At 49.6% G+C, this 26,853-nt stretch overlaps 1 protein-coding gene across 8 annotated transcripts in view; it reads right to left on the reverse strand.

Moving 5' to 3' along the window:
• The window catches only part of ZNF516 (zinc finger protein 516), a 126,456-nt gene extending 100,923 nt beyond the window's left edge, over nucleotides 1-25,533 (reverse strand). For 2 of the 8 annotated variants that reach the window (XM_042910520.1, XM_042910522.1), the window contains exon 1: nucleotides 25,004-25,164. The gene's annotated coding sequence lies outside the window, so the exon portion shown is untranslated. The other 6 variants (XM_042910521.1, XM_042910517.1, XM_042910519.1 and 3 more) reach the window with 6 other exon arrangements.
• Nucleotides 25,534-26,853: the final 1,320 nt, after the last annotated feature.

The following is a 26,853-nucleotide window of genomic DNA, read 5'->3' on the forward strand; positions in this document are numbered from 1 at the left end:
TACATTGAAATAACCAAAAATCTAGTAATAGTTTCCACTACTGCATTTGGGGTAAAAGTGCTTTCTTTCAATGTAAGAAGAAATTAAATAAAATTACCGGGTTGGGCCAAGAAAGGACATTCGCTCTTTAGATAAAAGGGATCATGGTAATGTTAGTCCTCTGACCAGAAACCTTAATATTTTTAAAAATATAATTTCATGTTGGGAGGGCACAGAGACTTCACTTTCTATTTTTACCTTCTTCCGTTCGAAAGCTCTGGGAATCTGACAGGTTAAGTCACGCTGTCCTCAGAAAACCAGACACAGTTGCCTTAAGTTGCTCTCAACGAATACTCATTAACTATAAAAAACCTATATAGGCATTGGGTCGTACACTTAATAATCATCAGGGCGCCTGGGTGGCTCAGTCGGTTAAGCGTTTGTGATCTCACGGTTCGTGAGTTCGAGCCCCACGCGGCTCGGAGCCTGGAGCCTGCCTCGGATTCAGTGTCTCCCTCTCTCTCTGTCCTTCCCCTGCTCACACTGTCTCTCTCTGTCTCTTAAAAAAGGAATAAGTGTTAAAAATAATAATAATATTCATTAAAATGCCCACTTTTGCATTATATATAATTTAACCACAACAATAAATGCAAAATAAAAATAAAGAGATTTTAAATGGTTAAGGTCACTTACAAAGTTTTAACATTATAGTCCTAGAAAAAAATCATAACACACATTTATAGGTATCTAATCTGTTGTTAAAATGACATGAGCTATGTTCATCTTGAAACGATATTATCACAAATGAGGGTGAGACGTCTAGGTGTCCGAGGTCATCACTAGAATCCAGAGACTGTTTAAACAATTTTTCTTCCCTCGACAAGGAAGCCAGTTTTCATGCGCCAGATCTGGAACGGTCTGTGTGCACACCGCCCTGTTACACCCCACGTTCTCTGTGCCAACCACTTCGAGAAGAGCCTTTGCTTTCTCTGCCCCTCCTCTTTTAACTGAGCTGGGCACACAACAAAACTTCTAGGATGCAATTCTAATCCACACGCATAAAGAAGAGTGCCACCAACGGCGTATCTCGAGCGCACGTAAATGTGCTTTGACCACAGAGGCTCTTTTCGCACTCACTGCTTGAGAAATTCCAAGTTCGAGTTACTTTAGATGCCGCGTTTAACGGACACTGTGGCGTTTGGATCCAAGGAGCCCTTTTATATAAATCAGCTTTGGAATGTCCCACCTCTTCCTGACTGGAAATTCCATACGAATCCCATTCTGTGCTCTCTGGTTTATTCTGAGAATCTTAAATCCATTTCATTTTGTGCTACAAATATTTTACAACCACCTTTGGCCAAAAGCACTCAAGTTCTGACTTAGTTCACATTAAGAACTTCTTGCCTCTGATTTTCTATAAATCCTATGCACTGCAAGGCCAATCCTGCCCTTGAAAATGTTTCCGTACAGCTCCATAAACCAGATTTTGGAAATCTGTTCTATTTTCCTCACTTTTCCCGGTTTTCTTTTTTAAAAGTATCTCTGTAAGTGGATTAATTAATTAAAAGACACCTTTCCCATGCTGTATCCTACCCACATCAAAGATAATGATTTACATTATTCCTCACCAATCTACTGGCTAAAAGAAATAAGAAACAGAAAAAAAGTATTATTCAAAACTCTGATTGGGGCGCCTTGGGGACCCAGTCGGTTATTTGTCCGACTTCGGCTCAGGTCATGATCTCCTGGTGTGTGAGATCGAGCCCCACGTCGGGCTCTGTGCTGACAGCTTGGAGCCCGGAGCCTGCTTCGGATTCTGTGTCTCCCTCTCTCTCTGCCCCTCCCCCCGGTGCACTCTCTCTCTCTCTCTCTCTCTCTCAAAAATAAACATTAAAAAAAATTTTTTTAAAAACAACTCTTATTAAAGAAAAACCTAGCAGTCTGCACAACGTGACGTCCAGTTCAGATACTATTACATTCACCAAACCCTCAACCGCCTGAACCCAGAAGGAAGGAGTCCTCGGTCACTAGCTGGGGACCTGAGGACCGCCTCTGGCACCTAGCAAGACAGGCAGCAACCCCACAGTGCGGGCTATCCCTGGGCCTCGCTCCTCTGCCCGCCCCTGGAGGCGTGGCCTCGGGCTGGTCATGTGACCTGTGGCCCTCCCCGTTCCCGCAGGGCAGTGAGCCCCTGGTTAAGGGCAGACTGGAAGGCTTCCCGGCTGGACGGCCAGCGCGGTGGGGGCGCAGGCCAGGCGTCGCCGGCCTCTGAGCTCTGCACGGAACCGCTCGGTGGCCTCACCACGTCACACGGGAGCGGGACAGGAGACCCCCAAGGCTACCGGGGCTCCCCTGAGATCCCGGTCGGGCAGCCGTCAGCACTGCCGGGCTTTGGAAGCGGGACCGCGACCCTTTCCGGGCACAGCCTCGGCCAGGCCCAGCGGCTCCCGGCCCCGCGCTCGCCACCTACACGGCCCGCAGCTTGGCCCGGGGGCCTCCTCCCACAGGACACCTACCTGGCCAGGGCACCGCTGCCCCTGCAGCCCCAGGCGGAGACCCGGGGTCCACCCGGCGTCCCCCACCCCCACACATCCGGCCGGGACCGCACTGACAGCTGGCCAGGACTTCGGCTTCCAGCGGGACCCCTCCCCCCGCGTCACGGCCGCCCCACGGGGCCCCCAAGCACCACCCTCCCTGCGTCATCTGCCCTGAACACCCCCTTCTTCTTCGGTCTCCCCGCCGGGGAGCCCCCTGCGGCAGGCCCGAGGGTCACGCAGAGCACACCGCGCCCCAGTGACAGCCGGCAGAACGTCCCACTGCCTCTTGGCCAAAGGCGGAACCTTCCAGATGATCCAGAGTCGTGACCTCTGGACCTCTGGTCGTGACGACCTCTCAAACTTCACCCCTCCGCCAGCTGCCGTCCCTCACATGTGCTTACACATATGCACACACACGTACACACGTGCCTACACACGCGCAGAGACACGCGTGCACGCACGTGCACTACACAAGGCTCCAGGAATACCAGACTTCTCCTGGACTTGATCCTCGTCCCGCACCCTTGCCTGCTCAGGGATCTAGCATCCTCACCAGCGCATCGGTCACAATCTACTTGGAAAGGCAAGCGGGCCAAATAAAAGAGGATTCAAAAAAACTCAGAAGCAGAAAAAGTAAAAATGAAAACAGTCGGGCAATTATCACTACACTCAATAAGCACAGAAGTATAAACAGAATCGAGTCTGGGGGCGCCTGGGTGGCTCAGTCGGTTGAGCATCCGACTTCGGCTCAGGTCATGATCACACGGTTTATGGGATCGGAGCCCAGGACAGGCTCTATGCTGACAGCACAGAGCTTGCTGGGGATTCTCTTTTCTCTCTCTCTCTCCGCCCCTTCCCCGCACGCTCTCTCTCTCAAAATAAATAAACTAAATGGGAAAAAAAATCAAGTCTAAATAACTGTGATCTACACAGAAAATAAACATGTAATTCTTACATTTCTTGAAATAAAATATCACGTAAAGATCGTAAAGGAACAACAGAAGACTAAAACAACATCCAAAAAAGCAATTGCAACAGCGACATGGGGAGAGGGAAAGGGGTGGAGAGAGGGGAGGAAGGTAATGGAAGTAACCAATTTCTTCATCTTTCCCAAAGAGGAAGTCAAATTACACGGTTACAGAACTTGATAAATTGAGAAACACAGGTTTAGGCAAAAGTCATAAGTATAACCACCAGCATAACTAAGAACATTGGACTTTCTACAGGCTTCCTCCTGACCTCGAGAACCAAAGACGACAAAACATAATCCATACGTCAATAAACAGAAAATAATGCAAAAAGGGAGCAAAGAACAAAGAAGATAAAAGCTTCTGTAAAAATGACGAGAGAAGACATCTGTTAGAGCAAAAGTATAAATGTAACAAATTTATTAAGGAAGACTCCATGATTGGATGAAAAACGAAATCCAATTCTCTGCTCTCCACAAAAGACACCAAACATTAAGAAATATACAGAAGTTCGACATGTAGACAAGATACGCCAGAAAAAAATGCAAACAAAAGCAACAGGGAAAATAAAAATAGTATTACACGTTTAATTCAGTTTAAATTTTTTTTATGTTTATTTCTATTTGAGAGAGACAGAGTGCGAGCAGGGGAGGGGCAGAGAGAGAGGGAGACACAGATTGCGAAGCGGGCTCCAGGCTCCGAGCTGTCGGCACAGAGCCCGATGCGGGACTTGAACTCACAAACCGCGAGATTGTGACCTGAGCCGAAGTCGGCCGCTCAAATGACTGAGCCACCTGGGCGCCTCTCGTTCAGTTTTAAAAGGCATTAAACTGCACAAAAGTCATATTTATTAAGGATTAAAAGAAAAAAAAAAAAGATCACAAGGAAGGTGATTGTCCTAAAACCTTTAAGTCAAATAACACAGAATAAAATATACAAACAAACATCCCAGTGAATGCATGAAAAGACCAACAGAGAGAAAAACAGATGTGGGAGAAATGACGAAACTCTCTCAAACCTGGATTAAAAAGGCAAAAATAACAGTTTGAAATGGAAAAAAAAGGCACATCGGAGCCATAGGATCAACCTGCACACTCGCCACTTTGCCAAACTGGGTCCATAGGAAGCAGGAAGAGGGGCCCTAAGGGCTCATCAACCAGGAGCACAGAGCACACGAGCTCCACAGTGAGACGGTGCGATGACACCAAACGGTAACAAGTAAAAGCAAAAACAAAACTAAGCAAAGTTCATCCACTTGCAAAACTTTAAAGTCTCCAGAACAACTCCCACGGCAGGCGGAATCGGAGCTTAAACCCAGAACCTTTCGGGAAAATGCTGTGTCAAAATCCATGGGACACAAAGAAAGGTCAAAGTTTAGCCACGGTCCTTAAAAATAAAGAAAATATATACATGAAACGCTCAATTCAAAAAGTAACAGAGGGGGGCGCCTGGGTGGCTCAGTAGGTTAAGCGTCCAACTTTGGCTCAGGTCATGATGTCGTGGTCCGTGAGTTCGAGCCCCGCGTCGGCCTCTGTGCTGACAGCTCAGAGCCTGGAACCTGCTTCAGATTCTGTGTCTCCCTCTCTCTCTGCCCCTCCCTTGCTCTCTCTCTCTCTCAAAAATAAATAAACATTTAAAAAAAAATTTTTAAGTAACAGAGAAACCTTTTAAGCTTGAATTTTTAAAAGTACCAATAAATGAGAAAAAAACAGTAAAACTGAAAAATAAAATCAATAACTCCCTTTGTTAACGTCAGTGAAGGAGTTAAATGACTAGCTGGCCTACTTTAAAAAAAAAGGCAGGATTTGGGGCAAATTCAGTTTAATGACCAACAAAAGAACGAAAACTAAAGTCATGCAACGTTTTTCAAAAGTCTGAGTCAATACGCTTGATCATATGGATGAAAGAAATGACTGATTTTCTAGTGAAATATAAACGTTCAACATTTACTCAGGAATCGACAGAAAAAGTAACCAGACCAAAATCACGTAAGAAATCAAAAGATCCGTTATAATCCTCCACCGACTCCAACACAAAAACATCAGTCAAATTCACACGTCTTTGGAGAAACTCAGGCACAAGCTATTTCAATGCTTCTGGAGCAAAAGGAGTTCACATGGAGCGTAAGACATAAAAGAGATAAACAAAAAGATACTTCGCACAAAGCACAAGGCTACTGTCCTAATAAAGCAACAAAGTGTGAATAACTGGGCAGGAAAACTGACCCAGGAAATGAGCAGGTGATTCGCAAGAGAAGTAAAATGATCAGTAAACATTAAAGAAATGCTCGACAAACTTAATTTTTTTTTTTTTAACACAATGAGATATTTACCCTATCAGGTTGGCCAAGACTTCAAAGCCTGATAACATCAGACCTGACCAAGAGAGAGCCATCACTCCCACTGACCGCTGCCAACGGGCATAAAATGGCATTTTCAGATCTTTGTTGAGAAATCCGGCAATATCTATCAATTGAAATGCTCCTTCTTGGGGCGCCTGGCTGGCTCCGTGGGTAGAGCGTGCGACTCTTGATCTCAGGGCGGTGAGTTCAAGCCCCATGTTGGGTAGAGAGCTTACTTTAAAAAAAAACAAAATGAAAAACGAAATGCCCCTTCTTGGCCAAAACTCCACCCCAGGGAACTTACCTGAGAGAGATGTTCCCGCAAGTACAAGGAACTGTGTGTCAGAGAGGTTTGCTGCGCCCTAGGGAAGATGGTAGTGTCGCAAATGTCCATCAACCAGGGAGATATGGTCCAGGATACGGAGAGGCAGCTCGCCCAGGCGGACTTCCAACTGGCGGGTGCCGGCTGTCCCTACCGGCTGCTCACAGCCCAGTCTGATGGCCTGAACTGGGCCACACTGGGCACTGGGCACTTGGAAATCAGTACCACGTGTGCAAAGATCTGCACTCCACACGGGCCTTGAAAAGAAGTTGTGAGGTTCTACTAAAAAAATCACTTGCAGAGAAACTCCTAACACGGTCCTACTTTCATGTTTTAAATTAAAGTTTATGCATTAAAACTCCTAATACATTTATTAAGCTAATGTATTTCAACGCCGAAGGCAGTGATGGGCACATAGAAGCCGCTCGATAAATAGTAGCTGGCGTACAATTAAATGACATCCGTGCTGTGAAATGTCTAAGATACTCTTTTTTTTCTCAAAACGCAATTTCCTCTTTAAGTTGTAAATATCCTGAAGGCAAAAAAAAAAAAAAAAAAAAAAAGATGAAAACTCCGTCGTCTCCAAACTCTGCATTTTGTGTAATTATCTTCAAAGAAATCGTTTAATTTGGGCAAGGAGAAAACTACCCCCAGTGTTTGGCTCCAACTAAACTGCTCAACTACGTTGTTGAGAAGCCACTGGGAGTTCTACACCGCCCACCCCCGCCCCCCTCTTGGTGGACTTCCATGTAACTTATTTTTGAAAGTGTCTGTATATATCTTAAAAAACAAAGCGCTTCTCTTTATCCCCTAAGGCAAGTGAAACAGCGTAAGACATGCGGTTCCAGTCGCCGCTATGGAATTCTGGTTCAATAATTAAAATGTGTAGCTTCACATTAATTCCACGGAATAATGACATTCAGATCAGGGAACCGCCAGCAAAGGGATTTCTCCAACAGAACCGGAATCGACACCGCAGGGTTACTGGAAAGGCACCGCGCCTGCTCTCAGCCCCTACAGCTCCCGACCACTGTGAGGATGGACCCCGTACCCTTAGCTCCAATCTCAGGCTTCTTCAACTCAATTAAACAAAGCCACTTCCAAATGAATAGAAAAGAAGCCGTGCCCTCAGCGATCCCACGGAAGCCTACAGTTCTCTGCCTCATGTCCACTAACCCCCCCGCAAACCAGTCACGGTTCATCTGAGAAAGGGGTGTTTTAATCAGAACACTACTGCGAGACTCAAGTCCCATCGGACCAGCCGATCCTAAGGCAAGTGAACACCCAGAAATTTCACATGTCTGCGTAGAAACTGCCCAAGCCCTTGAGCCCCCCAGACGCATGGCCAAGAGGGGTTGACCAGCTATGGAGGCTTTAACCCTTTTTAAGGTAAGGCCCCGCTTATAAAACCCAACTGACTGAGTCGCAGGCAGATCTGAAAACCTTTTAAAAGAATTTTAGGTCCGCACACCGGCAAATGGCGATCCTAACACCGAAGGCTCACATCGCTCCTTTAGGCAGACAGACCCTTTTGCCTAAATTTGCACACGCCCAAGGCCCTCTTCTGCTGAGCCACTGCAACAGAGAAAAAGACAAATGGCGCTTGTTATCCCAGCTGAACAACGCAGACTTGGGACTTGGCTATTCCCACCTGAATGCTGAGTCAATCTTATTTTTTTTTTTAAGTATTAAGTTTTCTTAACACTGATACCGCTATGCACACGCAAGGCAGTCAACGAAATCCGGGTGTGTTTCCACAACACTGAACTCGCAAAAGCATCGCTGTAATGGACAGAACAAGAAATGGAACTCGACCCTCAGTCAAAATAATAAACATGCTGTCCCGAGGGTCTGGATTTACAGGCGGGAATAAGAGGTAAGCCACAAAGAGCAGGACCAGCCCCAGGATGACGGAGCGATTCCACCAGGCCTCACCTTGACAATGTGACGAAGCTGAACAAGCAGACCGCACAGCCACGTTAGGATACCTGGGGATAAACGCCAGCTCAGCTCGGTCTCCTCCAAACAAGGCACGACTGTGTGCCGACCTGCGACACATAATAAATATACCAACACAACGCGATCCTCCTGTGGCTTCCGACTTGCGAGCCCCCTGCCTTCCCACGCCCCCGCACCCCGCCACCCCCAGGAGCACTCGGCAAACCCTCACGGAATGGCCTGTTGTAAAGTCCCTGAGGCCCGGACCCTTTTATATTCCTCCGTGCACTCACCAGAGTTCCTACCAGCGTGGGAATGATATACGAATCGTAAAAAATTCTGTTGGAATGATGGACCGAAAACCCATCATACAGCTTCTTGCCCGCATCTCCTTAAACAGAAGCATCCTCTTAAAGGAGACTGGTTTGCTCTGAGTCAAGGACTCTGTTCCTCCATCCGAGAAACAGCTTTTCCGAACCATTCTTGTTACCCCTTTTAGGGAAAAATACTCATTTTTATTATTAATGTTGGCATATTGGGGCACCTGGGTGGTTCAGCTGGTTAACCGGCCGACTACGGCTCCGGTCATGATCTCACGGTTCGTGGGTTCGGGCCCCGCGTCCAAGGAGCCTGCCTCAGGTCCTGTGTCTCCCTCTCTCTCTGCCCCTCCCCTGCACTCTCTCTGCCTCAAAAATGAATAAATGTTAAAAAAAATTTTTTTTTAATATTAGTATATTTAAATGACCTATTCACTTAAATCAAATACATTTGTTCCAGATCCATTCCAAAGAAAAAGAGAGTTGCCTTTCCGCGAGGCGCTCCGAGGTGAAAGCCACGACGTAAGCACTTTCGCAAGCTGACGGCGCTCAGCTCTGACTGGGTCGCGGCCCTGGGAGAAGGGAGGCCGGCCCGGGCTCCTCCCGGAACGACGCAGAGGAGGGTCTCATCAAGTGAGGAAAATACTCTGTCCCTCCACAGAAACCACATTTTGGTGATGTTCTACCCTCACAAGCAATGAGTTACAAAATAATGAATTAGGCCCGCCTGGGGTTTTCACGCCAGACACCTCTTCAGCCCAAGCCGTGAACAGATTCCACATTTTGTAAATTCGATTTTTAGATTGTGAGGTTAACAGAAGTAAAACGTGGCAAACTGTGATGAAACGGGCTTAAACCTTACTGCGCGCTACGAGTAACATCTACTTAATTAAGACAATTCTCATCTCTTCTCTAAAATTAAAAAAAAGATGATTTTTTTTTTAACATACAAAAAGCAGGAATAACCAAATAGTTGGTACAGCTTATAGGCTGGATGTCAAACTACCACGAGACGAGACAGAAAATGAACTCAAACCATCACGATGTTCCGGGCCTTCTGAAAGTCTCAGGGTGAGTAGCCTCTTTACCTGCTAGTCTGCTTTGCAGCTGCTTAGCTGCAAAGGGTTCCAGCTCCCTTTGTGTCAAAGGTGCCGTGTGCTGCGCAGTCCCCTGAGCTGGCCCTCATCCCATTACACAGATGAAGGAGTAAAGGCATACACAGGCTCCAAAACCGGCCACACATCCTGGATGCTGGAGTCGCAGCTACGTCGCACAACACCGAAGCTCCTTTCTGGGCCACTGTGACGCCAGAACTAACAGATCCGAGTTAGGAGACGCTGTATTCGAGTGGGGGTCTGAGGCAGGGAACACCCCCAGGAGGCCTCTGTTCCAAGAGCGTGCGTGGTCAAGTACCAGGGACTGACAGAGGGACCCTCTGCGGGGTCAGGCCCCAGCCTCCTGGCCAACCGTGCTGCCTCCCCAGGGACGAACCCCTCAGCACCCAGCGCCACCCCCCACCCCCCCCCCCCAAGACAAAGAACCTTTCTGCCTTTAATTAAACTGCTAGGGTTCAAGCGAGAGATTTCCAAAGCGTCCTCCCTTCGTGTCCTTGTCGAAAACCAGCTGAACTTTCGGAGTGAAGATTTCTGACTCACCTCCGAGGCCAGCCTTGGTTTAGGGTGGGGCGTTTCATCTCAACCCCCGACCGCTACACCATCCTGTACGGTAGCCAGACGGGGGGAGCTGGGAGTGGTCAATACATGCCAGGTTTCAAAGACTTAGCGTAAAAACAAAGAACAAAAGATATCTCAGTAGTAATTTGTGTGTCGTTTACACGTTCAAGTAACACTTCGTACAGACTGGGTTAAATTAAATAAGACATAATGAGCATCATTTTAACCATTTCTTTAACCCTTTTCGTGGGGTTACTAGCAAACCTAAAATCACAGAGGCATTATATCTATCAGGCAGCACTACCCTAGCCGGGTCAGCCAACCGCGGCCCATGTGCCAAGTCGGGGGCCCCCCCACCTGGTTTTGTATGGCTTCTGAGCTTAGCATGTGTTTTACACTCTTCAGCGGTTGGGGGGAAAAAACAGAAGAAGAACATTTTGTGACACATAAAATCATACGGATTTCAAGTTTCAGTGTCCATAAATAAAGCTTCTGTATTTGCTGACTTACTGTCTACGGCTGTTTCTGCTCTACAAGGCACAGCAGCTGTGACAGAGGAGGGCTGGCCCACAAAGCCCAAAATATTTAATATCTGGCCCTTTACAGGAAAAGTCTGCCGGCCCCCGCCCCGGGACCCTTGTGAGTACAGACCCCCCAGTCTCTGAAGCTCGGAAGGGCGGGGCTGGAACGGCCAGACACTGATGCAGGAGCTTCCCTGCTCCAAACCCTCAGAACACCCTCCAAATTTCTCCTTCTTGACGGATTACTCAAAACAGAGCAGACACGACCACGTACTGATTCTGCCCTGTTCTGAGTCCCTAAAGGTTCGGGCAGCTGGTCCCCATTCATGGCACCCTCGGCATTGGCTCCCAGCTCCTCTGCGGTAGTCTCTGGGTAACCCCAGCCGTCTAGGAGGTGAGGGAACCAAAGGCGGGGGGACTGGCCCCCATGATGCGATCTCTAAAGTGATACAATTCCAGAAGGCTCAGACCAAGATTCAGATAAATTCCACAAGCTTCACAAGCATGAGGAAGGTCATATTCAAGGTGACGGCCCAAAAGATGGTCTCCTGAGACAGTCCAGCCACAGGGCTTTGACAAAGTTACCTAACCGTGTGGGTCTCAACACGCTCCTGGGAGAACGGGGGGCTAAAAGGACCCCCTAGCTCCTAAGTGTTATGAATACAGTACCCATAAAGAATGTGGGTCAGTGCCTTGCTCCCCGTGGGTGTATGATCGAATGAGCCTTCACAGAGCACCTAGGAGCTATTTATTTGGGGGGCAGCTTATTCAGGCATTCACCGAATTTGATTCAAGTCTATAATAAACATTAGTAATAAAAATTAAACTTCTAATATAATAGGAATCCGTAATGCTCAGGAACGCGGGTCCTATTTTCACGAGGATCCAAAAGCCCATTCTCGGTGTTTCACACTTTGTTACTACGCGGCTGGTCCTCCGTACCACAGTCGCTTCAACAACAACCTTTCCGAGGTCACTACGCATTGGCCATAGAGTGTCACTGAACACGTGCTCTATATGAAAAAAACGCAGACAGCAGACTCGACGTCAAAAGTTTCATCTAGTGATGCAGCCACTCTGGAAAACAGTGTGGAGGTTCCTCAGAAAATTAAAAATAGACCTACCCTATGACCCAGCAATAGCACTGCTAGGAATTGACCCAAGGGATACAGGAGTACTGATGCATAGGGGCACTTGTACCCCAATGTTTATAGCAGCACTCTCAACAATAGCCAAATTATGGAAAGAGCCTAAATGTCCATCAACTGATGAATGGATAAAGAAATTGTGGTTTATATACACAATGGAGTACTACGTGGCTAGAAAGAACGAAATATGGCCCTTTGTAGCAACGTGGATGGAACTGGAGAGTGTGATGCTAAGTGCAACAAGCCATACAGAGAAAGACAGATGCCATATGTTTTCACTCTTATGTGGATCCTGAGAAACTTAACAGAAACCCATGGGGGAGGGGAAGGAAAAAAAAAAAAGAGGTTAGAGGGGGAGACAGCCAAAGCATAAGAGACTCTTAAAAACTGAGAACAAACTGAGGGTTGATGGGGGGTGGGAGGGAGGGGAGGGTGGGTGATGGGTATTGAGGAGGGCACCTGTCGGGATGAGCGCTGGGTGTTGTATGGAAACCAATTTGACAATACATTTCATATATTGAAAAAATTTAAGAAAAAAAAAGTTTCCTCTAGTGTTAGCGCTAAAAAAGGCTTTCCTTTCACCCAAGAACTGGTGAGTCTTGTCCTGGCCTTCCATTCAACACAGAAGCGGCAGGCTTCACTCCTCGTTTTAGTCACCAGAAAGCTCCGATTCCATATTTTGGTTCTAGTATACCCACTGGAAGAAGGACCATTGTGATCTGGATATGTGATCTTATTTTCTCCTCGTAGAGGTCTATCATTTCCTTGTTCTTGATTTTTATTAATGTTTCCCTATATATGTGTGTGTGTGTGTGTGTATGTACATATATATACACATGTATATATATATGTGTGTGTGTGTGTGTACATATATATACGTGTTGTGTATATATACATATATGTGTGTGTATATATACGTGTGTGTATGTATATGTGTATATACACGTGTGTGTGTATCGTATATGTGTGTGTGTATATATATATATATATATATGTATACATATATATATTTGTTTTGTTCTTGAGAGAGAGAGAAGGGGAGAAGGGGCAGAGACAGAGAGAATCTCAAGCAGGCTCCACACTGGGCATAGAGCCCGATGCAGGGCTCGATCTCAGGACAGTGATTTGAGCTGAAATCAAGAGTCAGACGCTCAATCAACTGAGCCACCCAGGCGCCCCAGTGTGTCACTATATAGTTAATGTGTGATGTCAGGTGCGTCTCATCTTTTTATGGAAGACGATGGGTATAAACCAGGAAACTGTCACTACCCACATACAAATAACAAGATTTCAATTACCAGATACTCAAAGAAGCCTGCAAAAATTCTCACCCAAGGGCGTACAGGATGATGTCCATAAACTGTAACACCGATGAAAAAAATCTATGCAATTCTAAGTTTACGCTGGTGGTAATGCAAAAAAAATTTTTTTTTTAATTTCTAGAAAAGCAGAAAACTACCTAGGATATACTTTTTGGTAAGTAACGAACAAGTATTCAGTCCTCTCTTCTTCAGAAAAGGAAAACCAATTCTAAACGTGGGTCTTAACTTACCGATTCTTAAGCAAAAACAAGGTCAGCCCTGTTTCTCACCTGGAGAATGCAAAGGAGGTAGGCAGGCTTTCTACACAGCTCGTGCACCAAGAAGCAAAATTCCCTGGGTCCCGGCCCAGCTCCCAATTTTACCAAGGCAGGCGGAGAGGGTGGAGGTCTGCCAGAGCCCACGCACGCACCGGGAGCGGGCCAGCCACCAACCAGCCAGCGCAGTGGGCTGCTGTGTGTGGCCTCACGTCTGAACCGCCATCGGAGACTCGCCAGATTGGGCCTGCCCCTGCGCCCAACTTCCTCGCCCGTGGTCACCGTGTTGTCCACACGCAGCAAGGATACGCTGAAAGAAAGGTGCCCACGGCTCCCTACCCTGTTCCAGCTGACGGCTCCCCTTCTGGACATCTGCGGTCCTCTGCCCCATCCCTCAGAGCACCCACCACGCAGATGCCCACTGGCCGCCGACACTCTTGCACTCCACCGTCTGCGGGAGATTAGGACAGGACAGCCCACGAGAACCTGGCGGTCTATCACAACCATCACCTGTCTTTGATCCCTTCCCCTGACAGTTTGGTGGCTTTTTTTTTTTTTTTTTTTTTCTTTTTCTTTCAGGTCTTTCTACCCATGCTGGTCGTTTGCTCTCTGTGGTTACTGTCTTGTAAAACAGGATGTTAGTATCGGTGCCACCGCCGGGTTTCCCAAGAAAATCGACATCCCGGCGCCGTGCTGAGCTGGAAATCTGTGCAAACAGCTGCTGGGCCTTTGGCGATCTGGGCTTCCCTCCTTGCCTGAGCCCTGCGATGCTACAGGGACCTTGGCATGGGACGACCCGTCCGGTTCCCACACGAACACGATATTCCCATGGAGAGATGCAAACGTGGGGTCAACGTTTTTTTCTTCTCTCTGGAGCTAGAGCTGGGCATCAGAAGGTGACAGGGAAACGGGGCAGCATACCACAGCAAGTGCAGTCCTCAACACGCAGCACTGCCAGATGGGCTCTCGCCAAGCTCGTCCGGGAAGGGGGCTCTTGCCTCCCCTTGCCGTGAGCATCTAGCAGGTATTGGGAACCGGGAACCCAGGAACCCCCTGGAGCTCTGCTCTATCGCTGTGGCCTTGGCCGCATCACTAAGTCCTTCTGCCTTTCAGTTCCTGGAAAATGTCGAGGTTCACCCAAAGCCACGTCTAGGTTTCTCGGGGGCTGTTAACACATCTGCAACTCTCGCTACGAGCCTTCTACAACAAGTCCACCCAGAAATTACGTGAACTTACGAAGAAAGGTAAAGAGTTAGGAAAGTGCCCATTTTCCTGCATGGTCATTCTACAGAATCGATGGCCCACACTCTGCAGTAAGGAGCCACATTTCGCCGTGCCCCAGCCACGAAGGGGCAGGTTAGTAAACTGCCATCCTGAGAGCGTCTGAAAGGTGCCTCTGGGGCCCGGCAGACCTAACGCACTTTCCAGTCTGGTCTAGCATCTCCATGGACAGTTGGAAAGCCTACGTCAACGGCTGCCGGTTTGTAGCCAAACAACAAACGCGGCCTGTAAATCCGCTCCCACGGGCACGTAAAATCCCAGATTCTAACAGCACCAACTCCCTTCTTTAACCGATTCCTGCCGATGCTTACAAATGCATAGCTATTAGAAAAATTAACCTTCCTTTCCAAAGTTCAGAATCTAAGCAGCCCGTAATCTCTCATCAATCTGCAGCACAACTGAGGGGCCAATCTTCCTGTAAAACCATTAACAGATTCTGCTTTTCTGTCACCAGGGTAATTTACTGAGGCCAATTTTAATCCTACCACTAAACCACTAATCCCATGACTCTACAGAATTGTCCCCAAGTTTACGTTGCTATGGCAAGTACTTTTACGCCAGGAATTCACTTATTTAGTACCGGTCATGTTTTTTAAGTTGGCTTTAGGAACAAGACCTTCCCCCCCACCCCCCCACCCCCCGCCTCTCACTTTTAAAAAGTAAAAAGCCATTTTTGAAATCGGGAGGCCACTTGAACACCTGGGCCGTGCTGCACTCGTCACAGTAACACGAATGTAAATTACGCCCAGCGTTACTCAAAGGGACAAATTATCGTCATTATGCTAACGGTCACGCTAAAGACATGAAAAGCTCTGGCGTGATGAATCTAAATCTGGTGGGAACATGATTATCAGTGTGAATGATGATATTTTCTCAAACTTGCATAAAAATGTTCTCTCTGTGTCACTGATAACGTCAATATAAATTATGCAGCACTGACTGCGGCGCTCGTTCACGTCGCGGAAACGCCAGGAGGCGACACCCAGGCCCACCTTTCTGTCCGCAAACGCCCCGCTCTGACGGCACACACACGAAGGAGGGTAAATGTGTTTACTTCTTCCCTGAAAACAGGAAGAACGGTATGATTAAGGCTAATGAGCCAGAGTCAACGAGAGAGGCACCTGGAGACACAGTAGGTCTGGTGGCCACGCCAGAGCCATACAAGGTGTTCAACACGGAGGCACGAGCTTCGGGGGCGCGCCCGACTCCAGAGATGGCGCATCACAACCCGCTCTGGTGCATGAAAAACCTAAGACTACCCAAAAAGCCAGAAGCAGTGTGTGGAAACAAAACAAATCACGAAGCGAAAGCATCACCAGGCTGCCTCCAGAAAATTCCAGAGCAGCGCCACAAAAGTTTAAACTATGAAAACAGGATCGTCCATCTGTTCACTGATGCCACCATCCATTAGGAAAAAAAAAAAAAAAAATAGCCAAGTCTCTAAGGGGAAAAAAAGAAACACGTATTTCTTTAGGTCTCGCTTAAATCACTGGAATAATCAGGAACGAAAGAGCGAGTGTCCCTCTCACCACATCAACCCTCAGCCTATCTGCAACCGATACAAGTTTTAACTACTCCCAAGGGGCTCTGTATTTCCCTGAATTAACACAGCCAACATTTAATATCAAACTGTTTCCTACAAAAATTATTGCAGGAAAGAAACAAGTGACACTTGCTTTCCTCCCCTTAAACATCAGTCGAACAAGAAGCTAATAAAGCCACGAGCTGCCAGTCCACACCGTTTTCGATGCATCCTTCCCTGTACTAAATTTCAAAGAACATTCTCGAATGCCGAAATAAATCAATGCCTAACACAGTGCCAAGTCAGCTCAGGCAATACAGGTTAAATAGTGCCATATGGCAAAGACCGACACATGTTGCCCTTTTCTGGAAAACAAAGGGAAAAATTCCTAAACAAATATCCTTTACTTTACCACGGGGAGAGCTAAAGACAGGGTTTTCCAAGTGTTACTAAATAATGTTGAAAATTCTATTTTAATTCTTAGCCATTTGGGGAAAAAAAAACTATAGAGTTTTAACACAGAACCCCAATTTTTAAGAGTCTCTCTTTAACTATGTCCTGAAAGCTAACACCACATGTTAGCCTCCACTCACCATCCCTTAAATGAGCAAGAAAATAACAGGACAGCTGTATCCAAAGGCCGAGCTGACATCAGCAATTCCCCGGGGCGCCAGATCTGCAAGAGACCAGACTACCTGCTTTTCAAGGAATAACACACCAGATGAATTTTGTCTTGAAAACAAAATACATTAATACCTCAACCTGCGTTCAGCACTCCACTCAGAAACTGTCCGAACTTCACAACCACATAGAATCCCTATCCCTGAAATTTCGAGAACAAAACAACTTGATTAAATTCCTGACCAAATACACACACACACACACACACACACACACACACACACACACACACACAGAAAGAAAATCTACCAGAATGAACTCCTATTTGAAATAAACAGTGACATGTATCTAAACCCAATGTCGTTTCTAAATGATTTATTTTTTTCTAGTCTCCTGTGTGGTGGTTTGTTCACTATTTTATATATATTTACATGGTGACATTCTCAAAATAGTCGCATTTCTAATTACTCCTGCTTTGTAATTTTCACTACCGCTGGAAATGAAGAATAAATGCCAGATCTTTTTGGAAAACTACTTTTAAGGAAGGCTGAGAGCCACAAAATTACACTTCTTTACAATTCGAATGGACGCTGCTGGAAAACATCTCATTCTGGACATAAATATGACAGCCAGCTCTAGCTTTGGAAAGAAAAGCTTCAGCTGTTCCAATCCCGTGTAGCAAGATGCAAGGGCATTAGTTGCAACTGCTAATTTTTACCAGTCCATCTAAGATATCCTTAACATACCTTAGTGGGCAGTATAAATTTCAAACACAAGCAGCGCCCATGGCTATTAAAGTCATAACCCCTAAAACAGTCCTCTTTCGAAGAAAATTAATTTTAAAATAAACATGCATTTTAAAGACCTAGAGGAGACATTTTAAATTCATAGTGGAAATTTTTCTTTATTCTTCCCGTAAGGTTAATTTTATTAATAAATTCTTCACAAATAAACATTTGATGTGCTTCCTTCCTTAAAATGGGTTTCACCAATTTCCTGAAATTCACCAATATTCCTGAAAACTGTAAGACAGTCACGGCCAGAGTCCAAGGATAGAGAGGATGCCCCTCCCCCCATGACTCAGGCTCTCGACTCTGGTAAGAAAGGTTGGGGAGTTCTCAACCCACTCGGGGGCAGAGGTCGCCCCTCCATCAACGAGAAATGTCCTACCTCTCCCACCCCAAACTCACATGTTTCTGGTACTGGTGAGAACCAAGGCGAAGGCTTGAATCTGAAAACTGCTGTCACTCTCCCGGAGACACATTCAGACCCTTAATAGGCTGCTGCCAACACACCGTTGGCCGTTGGCCAACGGCCGGACAGCCCCGGAGGGAGGACAGGACAGGAGGGAGAAGAGGGTCACGGTCACACCAGTTAGTTAGCTCATGCCTCCAGTTAGCACCAAGCCAAACACACATCAAGAGTCGGATAATTGCGGCTACCCTAATTCCTGGGCAAACTGAGTGGCAGCCCACGGATACCTATCTGCAGTCTACATTTACACCTGCCTTCCAGAAGCTCCATCCTGCTACCCATCTCCATAACATACTGGGAGACGTAGTCCAACCAGCACCTCATCGGACCTCAGAGCCGCCCACCTCCTGACTCTCCAAGTCACCTGAAAAATGCAAACCCAAAGACGTGTAGTTTCCTATCAACAGAGTAACAGTCTGGGAGCCCAAGACAGTAACCCAGTTACTCGTCACGTGTAGACATTACTAATTCTGGAAACAAGGGTCAAAGGTGCCAAGTGGTAAGCAATCCACAGAAGGTCTAAGTACTGGGTGCTAGTTCAGCAGTGGGTTCAAGTACAAGGCAGGAGTATGAGTGTCAGACAGCACACCCTCAGCTCTGCACGTGTGGTGCCAGGCCCCCAGCGTTCTCTGGGCTACAGTCGGTACGATGCGAGCTAATTCCACTTTTCCCACAGCCCCTGGAACTTTTGAGGGGGAGGGGGAAGGGCAGCCGAGAGATGCATTTCTGAAAAAACTGCTTGATTATGACAGAACAGAACGGCTCTATCCAAGCACTAAAATGTATAAACATTTACAGCAAGTAAGATGTCTGCTTTTGAAGAAGGAATGTTACTTCTACGTTCAAATATTTAAAATGCAGATATGTAATCAAATAAATGTAACTTTCTTTTGCTTCCCTCCATTATTTCTTACTTCTGCTTTAATCTGTGCCCTTGAGAAAGTTCGGATGTCTCCAGCTAAATATGGTCTTCAGACACCGACGAAAAACTCTTGTTTCTTTTACCTTTAATCCTGATGCTTTATTCAGGTAGCGATCTAGTTATAGACAAAATACCACTTTTAATTATATAGTTAACACTTGCCCTGTTCTCCAAGGTTGAAAATGGAACAAAACCCAAAATAGTGTAACGTCTCAAGCATTTAAAACAAGCACGGTGTCAGAGGAAAGTGCACGCATTTGGACAAGCTCCTTCCCGGTGAAAGTAACCAGCTCGTACTCTAGTTTCCTATCCCTACCACATTAAGGTATAATGCACTTGAAACTCTACACACAACCTTCAGTCAGACTTACAGCCACTCCCACAAAGAGCCTGTTTAAAAGATTCCTTCTGGCAGATTACAAGACCCATACGTATCCTGGAAAATGAATGCATAAAAATCCACAACAACCCATTAAACTGAGCGCTGGTGTTTCAAGAACAATCCAGGACTAAATTCTACTTAACTTCCTAGGTCACATTAGCCCTTTTCCCTATTTGGTAAGACTGAAAATCATCTGTTATAGTATACCGCGTTCTGAAGCAGTCTCTAACGAAGTCTCTTTGCTTTCTCACATAACTGTGGCTCAACAACTTTCACATCAAACGCTCCACCTATGAACACTCAGACATTACCCACACAGGAGCAAGGAAGGTAAAGGAAGGTAAAGTTCAATTTATGGTAATGGAAACAACACGCTTTTTAGCATGGACCAGCTTTCAAAAACCTCTCTCATTCTCTTCCCTCCATGATGGCCTCTGGGACAGACATCATCTTACAAAGTTAGACACGTAGGACGTCAAAGTCCCAGGAAGACTTCAATCTCTACATTAGCCAGTCAACTTTAAAGGTTGTTTACAAATAAAGGTGGGATTAACACCAATGATGTAAAGTATACTCCTCAGCGACTAATATCAGTTACACAACCCATAGTTACATGTTCTTGATCTGGTGCGTTTTGGAGCACACATCAAGCCAGTTCGGAAGATGGTTCTTAACAAAAGCTTTCAGAAATAAAAATAAGCAACACCTCTCTCTCTCTCTCTCTCTCTCTCTCTCTCCACTGCTGAACCCTGTACCTAACCAACGGGCTGCTTTGTTTCATTTGAGAGGGGCAGTGCCACCGCTCTGGGTTAGTTTTATTACACATCCCTTGGGATTTTGTTTTTTTTTTTTTTTAAGAATGTTAATGCCTCTGAGTGTTTCAGCATATTCAAATTAGCTAATTTAAGAAAACAAAGTCCTACCAAAGAACTAAGAAAAATACTAGGCTGATATGCTTGCATCTCAGCACATGAAAATTCTAATGCCATCAGAATTTATTCTAACTCCTCCAGGCTTGCTCAGGGCCCCTTCTTGCAGGGCCTGTCCAAGAAGGCGCGGGGGCCTAGTGAAACTAAAGATGTCCTCCTCCGGTAACCCGCTGCCAGCCCCAGGCTCCAGGCCAGCTCGCTCAAACTCGCTCCCCAATTTTACCAGGAGAAGGAAGCTCGGAATCATGCAGAGCAGAGGCATGTGGTATATTTAATTCTAGCGGGTCTGTGTAAACATAAATAGCACAGCTATTTTGACGCCACAATCAAAGAATGTAAGAGAAAATGAAGGAGGCACAAACAAATGATAAAGTGAGCTTTTTTACGCGGCAGCAGAAAGTTTCCTATCAAATAGCATGCATGCCTGGTTCCTTAAAGTAGCTCTTACATTCCTAAACCAAAATACTCCAATCATATTAATAGGGCGGCTTAAAAAATAATCTGGAGAGGATCCTGCTGGGGGAAGATCCAGCCTCGCTTCCACTGGGGTCAGTACTTTAACGGCATTTTATTACACAGCCACAGGATGGAGGGCCACCAGTTTTTAAATCATCTTTAACCAGGATTGCAGACTTAATGGCAGGTTCACGAGGGAAATGCCTTCCCCCCCCCCGCATGTTTAATTAAGACCACCGTCCAAAGTTCCTTTTGTGACTTGCAGTAGGGTCCCGAAGCCCCTGCCCTTTGTTACGCAGAGGACCCCGCCGGCAGGCCGGCCCCACGCCCTCGGGCACATCTGGGCTTCCAGGAACAGGCCCCCGCGTCTACCCGGGCTGCTCGCCGCCCGGCCGGGAAGAGGCCACGCAGGCAGGGCGCCACACCCACGCGCGGCAGCCCTTCGCGGGGACGGCGGCCGGTGCCCCCGCGCCGCCCACCCGCAGCCGCGCGCGGAGCCCCGGCCGGGACCGAATCAGGTGTGAATACTTATGTAATCGTCCTCGGGGGCCACGCCTTTCCCACCGCCCCACCTCCGCCTGAACAAAGTGAAGTTTAAAATAGAAACCAATTACCTGGCCTCGGCCTCGGCCTCGCCTCGGCCCCCGGAGCGCGGCCCGCGCCGCCGCGCAGACCCCCGCCCCCCGCCCGCGCGGAGACACCCCGGACCCGGCCAGAACCACCCCCCCCCCCGCCCACTCCTGGCCCCGGCCCCACGCAGACCTCGGCCCCTGCAAGGGCCCCCCCCGCCCCAGCCCCGCGGAGACCCCCCCCCCCGACCCCAGCCAGACCTCACTACCCGCCCCACCCGCGGAGACCCCGACCGTCTGGCCCAGCAGAGACCCCCCGCCCCCCGCCCTGCGCAGACCCCCCCCCCCACCCCGTCCCGGTTCCCCCCACTCCCCGCCCGGCTGCCCCACCTCCTTGGCCCCCTCACCCCAGCCCGCTCCCTCCCCAGCTCGTCCCTCTCCGGCCCGCACGGACCCCCGCCTTTGTTACGGTGCGAAGTTGGGCCGTGGGTCCCCGTCTCTTTCACTTCTTGGGTTACAGTGCAGGCGAGTGACGTCCGCTCCACATGACGGGGGCGGGGGGCGGGCGCCGGGGGGCGGGGGCGCGGGCCGGGCCCTCCCCCACCTCGCTGCCCTGCCCGCCCCGCCCACAGCCCGCCCCCTGGCAGCCCAGCAACAAGCGGCCACCGCCCCCGCCCCCGGGGCGGGCAGGTAAATCCCCCCGCCCCCGCCCCGCCCCCGCCCCGCCTCCCCCAGCGGCGCCCCGGGCCCAAGGCCGCACGCCAGGATACAGAAATAGGAACGGTTTAACCCGGAGACACGTCCCCCCTGCTGCCCACTTCTCAATCCGCGAGTTCAGAGGAGGAGGGGGGGGGGGGGGGGGGCGCTGAATCGGATCGAACTCAGGTTTTGGGGGCCGAAAATGGCCGGAGCAGGAAGCGCGGGGCCGGGCGCTACCTTGTAACTGAGTTGGGTTCTTGCAGGGGTACGACGAAGGCGGCCTGGGGTCGCCCATGGACCCCTGGGGTAACCTCGGTGCGGCCCGGCAGCCGGGCACCCCGTACTCGGACGAGGGCGGGGCGCGGAGTCCCTCCCAGGGGGCCTCCCTGAAGGGGTCTCCGGGGAAGGAGGGGTCACACGTGGGTCCTTAACCCGTCCGATGCAGCGGCATCATCCACCCCGGAATGAAGCGGCACAGCATCTGCGACACGGATGGAGAGATGCTACAGGACCAGGTCTGGTCCGTACACTTCCACACATCACTACCAGTATTCCGGGGGAAGTTGGTGCCGGATTAAGCTGGTTCGAAACGTGGGGCGGCCCGTGACGCACTGCGCCCGTGAATGTGCCCATTGTACGGTGGAGACCCGGCAGGCGCTCCGCGCTCACAAGTCGGGTGGGCAGCAGAACTTTTCACTGACCGTGAGTGGGTCACATTCTAGAATTTGCCATGGACTAAGTATGAACTTCCAGGGAGACAATAAAATACGAAGTTGTAAGGTACACGCCGTCCTTCACTTTTCTACGCAATTCACACCAATTTCCATAATCCCACTTTTCTGTACGTTCTGCGCCAGGCGAGTGGGCTCCGGACCCCGGGCGCGCGAGGGCGCGCCCGTCGCGTGGGAACGAGACGGAAGGAACCGTACATTTCGAGTCCCCGGTTGCTGAGAAGCATAATCCTATCACTCCTCTTCCCCATTTGCAGGTTTCGACTTGAATCCGAAAGCGCCTCTTACCGCCCATTCTTTGCAGGAGGGCAGAGGGGGCAGGGTCTCCTTTTGGACTGCTGCGCGCCCATCTAGCTGTCCAGACTCAGATGCAAGCGTGTCCACGTCTACAGCACAGAGCTGTGCACATCAGGAGCCTGCGGATGCGCGGGGCTGGTCGCACTTAACAGTGTGCATACACATGGGCGCATGCACGCGCGCGCGCGCGCGCACACACACACACACACACTCACACCCCAAATTACCTCCGGGATGGAGAAACCCGCTCCGGATTGGCCGGCAGAGCCGTCACTCACACCCAGGGGGCAGGGAGACTTTGCAAGGCTGTTTCCTTTTTTTTTTTTTTTTTTTTTTTCCTTCCCTCCCTACCGTTTCATTTAATGGTAAAACAACAGCAGAGCCCTGAAAGTTAGCCATCTGCGCGGAGAGTTTGCTTTCTTTAACGACGGGGGCGTCAGACAATATCCATTTAAATATATTTTGTACTTCCACAATGGATGAAAAGGGAAATTAGCAGTCCGGGATGGGGGCGGAGAGGGAACGAGGAGTAAGGAGGAGGGGGTCATCCGGGGGGAGGACGCAGAGTGAAGAGTTGTTCTCAACGCCCAAAAGAGATTTTGACCTCTACTGATCTCGAAATTAAAAAATGTTTTTCATAGATCAGATTATAACAAATGCCGGCCCTCATTGATGCACTCATTATTTTAATTTTATTATTTAAGCATGCGCCAGCAATCGTGTTTCCTTAAGAAAGAACTGACCTATTTTTGGCTGGAGATAAACGATCATGTTAACAGATGTTAATCTTGTAATCTGTTTTTCCTGTAAGCACTTTACATACCCGGGTTTCAGACCTTAAAAATAACATCTTTTCCAAAAAGACCTGACGTCACAATTCACTCCCTGAAAAATCACCCCCCCTCCAGTTTTTTTCCTCTGCAATGATTTCAAAGACATTAAATCTTTTTCACTTTATAAATGCTGATTTGTTCTGCCTCAACTCCCACAGGCTTCTATTTGCATTTCAAATTCCACAGGTTACACCGGTCGCCTTTTCAAAAAATGTAAACCAACAATGAAGCAGCAAATGGCTTTTTGTGCATCTGGATTAAATAAGGCACAGAATGAATATATTTAAAAAGAGGGCTGAGCAAGTTGATCTTTGCACACCCGGAGACCAAGTAATTCTTTATCAGTAAGCCAGCAGCCTGAGTAAAATGCAGACACACACCCCAGAAGCTCCCGGTCTGATCCCGGTCTGCTGCGGAGAGCTTATTAACGCGGATAATAAATGGAGCTGACTTACAGACCCACATTCTCGGCTAAAAGGCTGGGTCTCTCCGGTCCCTAATTGCAGGGCTCCACCGGCTTCCCTGCCTACCACCGCTGATCGTCGCCGCACACCAGCCTCCTCCATAAACCGCTGTTTTAAATACCCAACTCGGCTGGCTTTTAACAAACTTATTCATACAAAGTTTCTTTAAAACTTGACGAGGCGGTTTATTCTAAATACTGATCCTAACTATTCACTGTGTTAGTTCTCCCTGGAAATGGCAGACGAGGCGCTTTTCCAACCACCGCACCCCCCCCCCCCACCCAACACACACGCCCCACAGCATTCTTCTTTTCTCGTATATACCCGGGTATATATCGCGATCAATACTTCCCCCACCCCCACTCCGACCCCCGCCAGGCCGGGTGCGACTCCGAGGAGTCCCTGCCACCCCGACCCCACTCCCTACCCCTCATGGTCATTGAGAGAACCATCGCCCCCCACCCCCACCCTAACTTCCCTTCCAGGCGCCCTTACTTCTTTAATGTTAGGGTCACTTATACGCTCCCAGCTAATGGGCATGCAGCCAGGGGAGGGGGAGGCAACCCCCCCCCCCCGAACACACACACACACACACACACACGCAAACACACACGCAAACACGTACCCGAGGCAGCAGCCCTCGGTGCCTACAGGCATCGATCCCATCAGCCAAACCCTTAATAATTGAAGCGGCTCCTCGGGCCCCGCAGCCCCATCACCCACCTTCATTAGCCAGAGCGTTTTACTTTAAAGTAAGGCAATTTGCTCTTTGTCTCCTAATGGATGGAGAGCGCATCCGAGCTCCCCTCCTCCCGCGTCGCCTTTGACGAAGTGTACAAAGCCAGAGCCTCTTCCGCGCTCCCACCCGGCCCCCACCCCGCCCCTCCACTGCGGTAAAAACCACCTCCCAGCGCTCGCCTCGCCGCCCGAAGTTGCATCTTCCCACTCCTGGAATTGCGGAGCGGAGCAACTACCCACAGGGCAGCCGAGCCGCCCTCCCCGCGCCCGGGAGCCCCTTCCCCGCCCCCCACCCCCGCGGCGCACACCGGGGTCCCCGGCGCGGCCGGGCCCGGGGCCCCGCGCCCCCGCCCCTCGCGGGCCCCGCGGCGCCCCCACCCCCACCCCCACCCCGGCCCCTACCTTGGCGGGAGGCGGCGGGCCCGGGGAGGAGGACGCGCACGCCCCGCGCCTCTGAAGGTGAAGCCGAGCGCCCGAGGCGCGGAGCCGAGCGCTGCACTAGACCGACCGCGCCAGCTGCGCCCGGGCGCGGGGGACGCGCGAGGGCGCGCGGGGCCCGCCACGCGCCCTGCCCCCTCCCCGCGCCGCCCTCGCGCGCCCCGGACGCGCCCGCCCCGCGGGGACCCCGGCGCCGGCCGGGCTTGGGGGCCTGCGCGGCGGGGGGAGGGGGCCGGGCCCCGGCGGCCGGGCGCAGGCCCGAGGCTTCCCCCAGCCACGGAATGGTCTGCCCTGTAGGAAACGCACACGCTCCACTATTGTCTCATCAGCACAAAGTTCTACCACACTGCGGGCAAAGTCTGGAGGCTCGCGATGACTCAGACCCAGATAATTCTTCCCCTAATAGCCCTGAATCACGATCCCAGCGGCTAGTTGTCGCCCCTTCTTCTCAAGGACTAACGCTGCCGCAGATCCAGTTACGGGAAGCTGTTTACGCGCGCACACGGACACACACGCACGCATCCATACGTGCAGACGTGTTGGGATGCATTTTCAGCCGACTTGGGCACCTGAGCACTAAGCCTCGAGTCCAGATCTCTCTGTGGGTATCCTTCCGGTGGTCCCAGATGCGTGTGCATTCCAAACGGCTTAGGGTGTGCGTTTCACTGAACTTCCTGGTAAATGTGCTGGGGATACTCGATAGATTAAGTCCTGAATCGAGATCAAAGTCTGGAAAGACTTCAGACGAGGATTCTGCTATCTGGCAATTTAAAAATGACTGTGGGGTTTTATTTTCATTTCTATCCTTGGAAAGTTCAACTTTAATTTTTCTGTTTTTCAAACCATTTCTTCACCCCCCCAACTGCTCTCCGCGGCCCGTAGTTAGTGGCAATAAGTTAAGTCTGGGAACGGAAATCCCAGTGTGACTCCAAGAAGCAATAATGGTACACGGGGCGGGGGGGTGCAGATGGCGGGGGGGGGGGGGGGGGCGTGGAGAGGAGAAAGAGAAGAGGCGCGCCCCTGAGTCCGCGATGACGCAGAGCGAGGGAGTTGGCCTGCGGAGGGGAGCACTGTCTTCCCCCACCAGGCTCCTGGCCATGTTTCCCTGCTCTCCTCGTGATAGCTCCGCAGTGAGGATGGATTTCGGCCAAGACACCGCAGTCGGCGCCGCAGTCCGGCGTCACCTTCCGCCCTTGCAATTTCTCTTGGTGCCAGGCGCTCGCTAACACTCACTGCTGATGCAGCTCGGGGCCTCTCCAACTTATGGCATTTACAACAGAAACTACTACACACGAGCTCCAAAGGGGGGAGCTTGTGCCTGCCGAGCTGGAGTATCAGACACAGGGGCCATTCTGCACGTGGGGGGGGGGGGGGTCGGGGGAGGAAAGGAGCCGCAG

Source organism: Panthera leo, chromosome D3 (assembly GCF_018350215.1).
Source record: "Panthera leo isolate Ple1 chromosome D3, P.leo_Ple1_pat1.1, whole genome shotgun sequence".
In the NCBI taxonomy this organism is placed as follows: domain Eukaryota; kingdom Metazoa; phylum Chordata; class Mammalia; order Carnivora; family Felidae; genus Panthera; species Panthera leo.